Genomic DNA, 8,827 nt, shown 5'->3' with positions numbered 1-8,827 from the left:
ACTAAAATTATTATTAATTTTAGATTTTAGATATTGATGCATGGTTATTCTTTTATTATATTTTATGCAGTCATCTTTATTATTTTCAAAATTTTGGTCTGCATTATGGTTTTCTATTTCCTACTATGCACGATACATGGTACGTATTATACTTAACTGTTCTTATCAACCCTCATTCTTTTTGTTAAATTTTTATTTGTTTTTTAAGATTTAACAGCTATACCATCTTCAATTAGAATTTATGTAAAATTTTGTCGTAATAGCAAAAACACATAATAGAATAAATGAAGACAATAGACATAAGGGATCCAAAATTAAAATTCCATATGTACATGTTTTCAATTTTATGTTATTACAAATTGTAATCAACACAATAATTATATATCCTTTTTCATAACTGACAACGTTTTATTCTTCCTTCTTTTTCACCAAACTATAATCAACAAAACAATCAGCCCTCTTATCCTTTTCCTTTTTTTAAATTCTAATGAAACATATTGTTTGAGTTGTGCTTATGTCTATTTAATTTTACACCTTAAAATTCAAGTTTACTCAACCTTTTAAAAATACATATTTAAGACTTCTTCATTTATGAATTTATAATTCTTTTCTAAAATCTATTTATTTTTTAAATATTATAAAAAAATAATTTTAAAAGTTTGTATCTTAATACATTTAATAAGTTAATTTCATCATATAAGCGTATTTCAATAAAATTACAAATTTATAATATATCTGTGTTTTACTTTGAACTTTATTTTCTTTTTAAAAGTTTTATAATTATTTATATTATTTTTAGTCCTTTATTCAAAGTTATATTTAAATTTAAATTTTATATAACTGTACATACAAAGTTTCAACTGGTGATATCTATTTTCATCCCAACAAACATATAAAGAAAGAAAAATGAAAATAAAAATAAATTATAATAGCAGCATAGCAATTGAGACATTTGCGAATAAGAAGAAGGAACACAAAGGTTTTAACGAGTATCATCATTCCTGGGGCCAAAGTGTAACCCTTTAATATCACATTCTATTTCAAATTCTGAATTCATTTTTTCCCTTCCTTTTTTTTTTTTCGTTCCTAGAGTATCCACCACCGACAGCAGTGACTAATCTCCTCGCTACGTTGGAGGCACCTCAAAGGGTGGGATAGCTGGCCCCAAGATTTAACGCGACTGCATACACAAGGCAGGATTCGAACCCCTGACCTTGCTTAAGCGTGGATCAACCCCTTACCTTGCTTAAGCGTGGATCACCTCAAAGGTATTTTTTCCCTTTAGACAAAGAGGAATATATAATCATATTTTATTAAATATTTAAATTTAATAGATTTAAATTTACAAAATACATTTAAAAATTTATAATCAAATAAGTTTAATCAACATGTTAAAACTATATCAAAGTTATTTTTATTTATTATTCAGAAAACTAATTTATTTTGAGTTTTTTTCAACAAAGTTTTTTACAAAAAATCATCTTATTCAAAAAATCTGTTTACATTTTTTTTACAATGATTTTTTCTTAGTATTATTTTTACAATCATTTTAATTTTATTCAAGTTTTTAAAAATCCAAATTTAAGATATCTCTATTTTTAAAATTCATTTTTTCCCTTTAAAATGATTAATTTTCATATTTAAACTTACTATCTTAATAGATATAAAAATTTGAATATATAATCATATTTTATTAAATATTTAATTTTTTTCCCTTTCAATTTTTTACAAATATTTTGCATTTGTACGAATTATTTCATTTGAACATATGTTTTTAATTGACACATATATATAGTTAAACCTTCTTTTTTTTAAGGTTAGAATCTTGACTTTGAATATAAAAGGAAATTTAAAATTAGGCTTAATTTAAATTAAATAATATTCAAAATTATTTGTTTCTTAACAAAATAATACTTTGACCATTTATTTAAAATTGATTAATAGTGATTATTACATTTATTTATTTATTTTCTTAATAAATATGAAATATATAATTGTCCATAAATACTAATTGACAGATAATTATATAACAATATGCAAAATTTATATCCTCAAGCACAAGAACAACAACGAGAGAGATGAAGACAAAACTATAGAAATAGAAGGATTCGAATGAACATGGAGCAAAGACAACAATAATTGTCTAGGCGACGAGCAAATTATCAACAAAGGAGACAACAACAAAATCAACTACACACATCATGTTCAACAACTTATCAAAATAATTCACATATGTGTACAACCACGGAGATGTTAAATAATTTGACAAACAACCCTTTCAAGATTCCACAAATGCTAATTTGCATAGTAGAAGAAGACTGACATATGTACGACAATTAGCTCGGACTACTAGATTTCAAAGAATATCTGACATTCAAACAGATGCAAGTTTATATTGGTCACTTTGGTCATGGTTAGTCGTGTAGAATTTTTTTTATATATTTTTTAACAAATAGTATTTACGATTAATAATATTTTTTAATTTTTTTCATCAGGGATTCAAGGAACAAATGACAATGAAGTAGGACCGAGTATCAGAAATAGTGATCACATAAATATTGGTTAGTCATGATTAATTTTAAATATATTCATAATTGTTTATTTCATTTATTATAAAAAAATTGGTCAAATTATCTATTTAAATTTTAGATTTTATTTAATTAATTTAATAAATTCTTTATAATTTTTTTATTGACACATTTTCTTTATTTCGTTTATATAATCATGCATCATAATTATCCACCAAGGTTTCAAGGAACAAATGATATTGAAGTAGGGTCGAGTAATATACATATTAATAACAATGTTAGTGATTATTACAAATTAATTACCATTATCAGAAATATCATATATATTCACACATTTTATTCACTTACATATCATAACTAACAATTTACAATTTAAAAATGCTATTTCTTTTACAATAATACAGATTTCATGGAGGTGGAAAGATCAAATGTGAATACTGTAGAACCAAATATTCAAGGTACATTAAATAACTTTATGACCCTTATTTTGCATTAATTTTCATTCACTTCACTTGGTGTTCATCTTGATCAAACTTTTGTGGCAAATGAATGTGGTATATATAGTTCTCGTGCTCAAGGTTCAATATATCACAACATTGGAGGATTCTATCCAAATGAGGGTTGTAGGTCACGTTTCTTGCAATTGTACATCTATGACATAGATCATGAGTGACAAAATAGGATGCTTGAAAACCCTCAACTTCATCAATCCATAGTTTATAAGTTGCAACAAATATTACATCAGTGTAATCCTTTTATGCATGTTTTTAAACAATTTTCACTACGATCAAATGTTCACAAATGTAGTCTACTCATTAAAGAATGTCTTGTTAATCAATCACAATATCATCTTCCAATCGCTTCACAAGTTGCAGCAATTATTGTTGGTGGAGATACAGAATCAATGTCACGTGGATGAGATATCAATTTGGTCAGTCATGATGGTAATTTGGTGAGGATTTAAGAAACAGTAGGATATTATGATCCACTACAATATGCTTTATTATTACCTTTTGGGACATATGGTTGGGATTTCAACACCCAAAATGATTATGGCCAAAACTTCTCATGTCGAGAATATTATAGTTACATCCTTCAGGTATTTTTACTATATATTTTAAACATATTTGTCAAAATTCAATTATGAAGTGCTAACTAATACCTTTATTGTAGATTCGTCCAAATGATCAATCTACATTGTTAAAGTTTGGTAGAATTTTACAACAATATGTTGTAGACAACTATGTGAAAATTGAATTAGGAAGGTTAAGGTGGATTCGAAAATATCAAATGAATATTCGTGCTGAAGTATACCAAGGCTTGCAAGATGCTTTACATGGAGGAGAAACTATTGCAGGTAATTAACATTACATTGATGAATGTCATATTTCAATAACTTTAATTTTAGATTTAGCAACACCCACAAATTCAAATTATTATTGTAGAAAATGTCGGTCAAATAACAATATTACCATCATCATTTATTGGTAGTCGTCGTGACTTGACACAACGTTATGAAGATGGCATGTCTATTGTGCTTAATGATGGTAAACGAGACATTTTCCTCACAATGACATGTAATCCTTATTGGAGTGAAATATCATCTCAACTCGGCTCTCATCAAATGCCACAAGATCGTCCATACTTACTAACAAGAATATTTTGATCAAAATTTGAGCAACTAAAAGTAGATGTGATTAATAAAAGGGTCCTTGGAAAGGTAAAAGTTCTATATATGTGACAGAATTTCAAAAGCGTGGACTACTACATGTACATATGTTGTTGATCTTTGAAAGTAATGAAAAATTACGTGACCCAGGAGATTATGATAACGTTGTGAGGGCAGAAATACCAAAATTTGAAGACGAACCACAGTTGCATGAGGTTGTACTAAAACACATGATTCATGGACCTTGCAGAACTTTGTTTCCAAATTATCCATGTATGAAGAATGGTCAGTGCAAAAAAAGTTTTCCAAAACAATTTGCCCAAGAGACATGCCAAGGTAATGACTCATATCCGCAATATAGAAGACGATTTAACCAGCCAATATTTGTTAATAGAAATGTGACTATTGATAATAGATGGGTGGTTCCTTATAACCCTTGGTTACTTTTAAAGTACAAATGCTATATAAATGTTGAAGTATGCAGTAGTATCAAAAGTATGAAATATTTATATAAATATGTCTACAAAGGTCTAGATCGAATAACAATGGAGGTTCGTACATGTTCAAATGTAGATGAGGTTCAACAATATATTGATGCAAGATGGATTTGTGCTCCATAAGCTTTGTGAAAGATATTTAGATTTACTCTTTATCGAATATATCCATCTGTTGAAAGATTACAAATTCACTTACCAAATCGTTATCAAGTGCGATTTTACAAGCATCAAAGAATCACAGATGTTCTAAACAATGACCATAACTCCAAAATAATGTTGACATAGTTCTTTTCCCTAAATCACAGAGATACAAATTCAAGGAGTTATTTATATATAGAGATTCCAGAACATTATTGTTTGCATAAGGGTGAAAAGGAATGGTACCGAAGAAGGTCCCAAAAGAGAGTTTGGTAGGATTTATACAGTATCTCCTTCAGAAGGAGAAAAATTCTACCTATGTGTTTTATTATCTCATTTAAAAGGTCCAATGAGTTGGGAAGATTTGCTTTCACCAAATGGAACATGTTTTACCATATTCAAGAAAGCTGTGGAGCATTGGGACTTTTTAGAAAGTGATAATAGTATTCATGAATGTTTAGTTGAAGCATCAAGTCTACGAATGTCTTATGCTTTAAGGAGTTTGTTTGTAACTGTATTATTTTTTTGTGAACCTACTAATGTTAAGCAACTTTGGGATGATTTTTACACTTACATGATGGAAGATTATCCTTCAACAAGCGTTACTGCAAGACCAAGTTTGATTAACATGTTATTAAAGGATTTGAATGACCTTTTGATTCAACATGGAAAACAAATCACAAATTATGATTTGCCAACAATAACAATGGAGAATACTCAAAGTTCTTTGATGCCAAGGGTTATACAAGAGGAGTTATCCATCCAAGTAGGTATGAAGATGTGGAATCGGTGCATAAATTAAATAATGATCAATTATTTGTATTCAATACCATTATGGATGTTATCAATAATAAACAAAGTCAAGTTTTTTTTTATGGATGGACCAAGAGGAACAGGTAAAACATTCCTTTATCCTACTTTAATTGCAAATTTGAGAAGCATGGGACAAATTGTTTTAGAAACTGCCTCATCTGGTATAGTTGCAACACTATTACCAGTTATGCTGTCCTGGTGTTGGGTTCTACGGGTCATTGACCATGCCAAGAGGTGTATGATTAGAGTTACCTGTTGGTTTCAGCCTTTTGCCGGGCAGAGATACTGATAAGAAGGTTAACTAATAACACAGTCCTGGCTAAGCCATTGATGGTCTTGTAGGTTTTTTATTACGGCCATTGCCGTGTCCGAGAGCCATCTCGGTGACTGATAGGCTATCACGTGTCGAGCCACGTGGTCGATAGGACCCTTCCGGTACAAGAAGCAAGGGACAAATTGTTTTAGCAACTACCTCATCTGGTATAGCTGCAACACTATTACTTGGTGGTCGAACTGCACATTCTCGATTTAAAATACCAATCAATGTAGAGGCAGATTCATTCTGTTCAATAAGTAAACAATCTGATCTTGCCAAGCTAATTAGAGAAACAACATCAATCATTTGGGATGAAGCACCCATGACAAATAAATATGCTTTGGAAGCATTAGACAGATCATTAAAGGATATTCTAGATTGTGATACTCCATTTGGTGGTAAAATCATGATATTGGGAAGGGATTTTTGTCAGGTGCTTCCTGTTATTCAAAAGGGTACTAAGGCACAAATGATATATGCATGTATTGTTAAGTCTCATTTATGGCCTATCACAAAGGTTTTACATTTAAGACAAAACATGCGATCATTACAAGATCATAATTTTGCTGAATATCTAATGCGTATTGGAGATGGTACTGAACCTACCAAATATAATGATATGGTAAAAGTATCCCATCAAATTGAAATAACATGGGGAGGGGAGAATTCAATATAAAAACTTATTCATGATACATTTCCCCAATTAGAATCTCATACATGGGATGCATCTTATATGGTAGAAAGAGTCATACTAACACCAAAAAATGAGGATGTTCAAAAAATTAATGACATTATCATCAACCATTTCCTAGGAGAAGAACGTGATTTGTTATCATTCGATGAGGTTGAAGGGGACAAACACAACTTATATCAACAAGAATACTTGCACTTTATTACTCCAGGTGGTTTGCCACCACATAATCTAAAGGTTAAAAAAGGTGCACCATTGATGTTGTTGCGAAACATAGATCCTAAAGCTGGCTTATTTAATGGAACAAAGTTCCTATGCCGTGGATTCTTTATGAATATGTTGGATGTTGAAATCTTAACAGGTCATAATGCTGGAAAGAGAGCTTTTTTTCCAAGGATTAAACATAAGACAACAGAAAATACAGGACTTCCATTTGTACTTATTAGGAAGCAATTTCCTGTAAAACTAAGTTTTGCAATTACCATAAATAAGTCACAGGGATAAACAATACCCAATGTTGGAATTTATCTTCCGCGACATGTTTTTAGTCATGGTCAATTATATGTTACTTTTTCAAGAGGTGTTTGTCAAGCTTCAACGAAAATTCTTATTAAAGAAGGAAAACTTGAAGGGGAAGATGGAAACATTACGAAAAATATTATTTTTCAAGATATTTTGTTATCTCAAAATCAGTTGTTGCCCCTTTTAATTTATAATATTTATCAATTTAGCTTAATATTTGATAATGATATACAAAAACTAATATTTGTTTCTTTTATTTTTTATCTACAGTCAAATTAAGATTCAAGGAAATCTTCTAGTTATATGAAGAGATTAATAGAAAGAATTTGAACATGTATTTTGACAAACAGGTAAGTGATAACATATTTATTCACTTTTTATTATGAAACTTTATTATCACCTATTTTTCATTATATTACTTATATTTAATAGGAGGATGACTTTGAAAAATTATGGAATATTTGGAAGGACCAATATTCACTCTCAACAATTTCTCTCATTGACAACAAGGTTCAATTTAATTTAAAAATGACATCTTCATATTTTGTTATTACTTATTTATTTAATTTTAAATTTTTGTTGTTGCAGGTTCATCATTTAAAAGTATATTCTATTGGATGGAGTTCTACAGTAATAGTAGATAAAACCCAACTTTGAAAAATGGTGAAAAAAGAATTGTTGTCTCAAAAATTAGAAAAGGTAATATAATAATATGATTATAATAATATTTTATATGTGACAATTTGATAGATATAAAAATATAGTTGTAATATTTCCTCATTTAAATCAATTCTAACTCATATTTTTTCACAATGTTAGGACACTTGAAAATACAACATCGACTAATATTTGTCATATTAACAACTTTTGTACAAAACAAAATATCTCCATTTTTTAGGTTGTGGTTATTTATTTCATAAACTATAAAAATTGAAATGAAATGTTATATATATCATATTGATACTTGACATTGTATTATTTATTTTCGTAGTTTTTTAAAGTCAAGAAATTATGGATGATGTATTGTATAAACAATTGAAATTTATTCTTGAAAGGTATGAGATTATTCAATTTAATTATTTTTTAATTATGATATATATTATTTCATTGTTACAAAATGACATTTAATTTCTTTCATAAATTATAGGAAAGCTAAAAATCGTCCTGAAGCGAAATCATTATTTAGTCTTTTTATTAAGAAAATTTTATGATTACAAAATACCATATTGTACAGTACATAAATATGTGTGTATATATATATTACTTTAATCGATGCTTACAAATATAACTATGTAGAACATTTTATCTTATATTTTATGCATTGTTATATATAAAATAAATAAAACAAAATTAAATTGTATTTATTAAATAAAAAACAATAAAAACAAAATTAAAAAAGTTGACAAGTATTTAAAATTTTACAATATTATAATATAATTAATATGCACTTCATCAATAAATAATAATTAAATTAATCATTTAAATAATATAAAATTATTTATATAAGGATATATCAACAGATGAATTCAATTAAATCACGAGTTATTTTAAATTTGAAAATAAAATATATATAGAAGCACGTTAGCTCCGCTAGTAAGTTGTAAAGCTGTTCCATGACCATTAAATTTTTTTATTATTATTTAAACAAACCGA

At 28.0% G+C, this 8,827-nt stretch overlaps 1 pseudogene; it reads left to right on the top strand.

Annotated features, from left to right (window-relative positions):
* Positions 1–2,382: 2,382 nt before the first annotated feature.
* LOC145954896 (ATP-dependent DNA helicase PIF1-like) lies at positions 2,383–8,028 on the top strand (annotated as a pseudogene).
* The last annotated feature ends 799 nt before the right edge of the window (positions 8,029–8,827 follow it).

This window comes from Cajanus cajan, chromosome 2 (assembly GCF_000230855.2).
Source record: "Cajanus cajan strain Asha chromosome 2, NIPB_CcT2T_4, whole genome shotgun sequence".
Lineage (NCBI taxonomy): Eukaryota > Viridiplantae > Streptophyta > Magnoliopsida > Fabales > Fabaceae > Cajanus > Cajanus cajan.
This window is presented reverse-complemented; position numbering and strand designations above follow the sequence as displayed.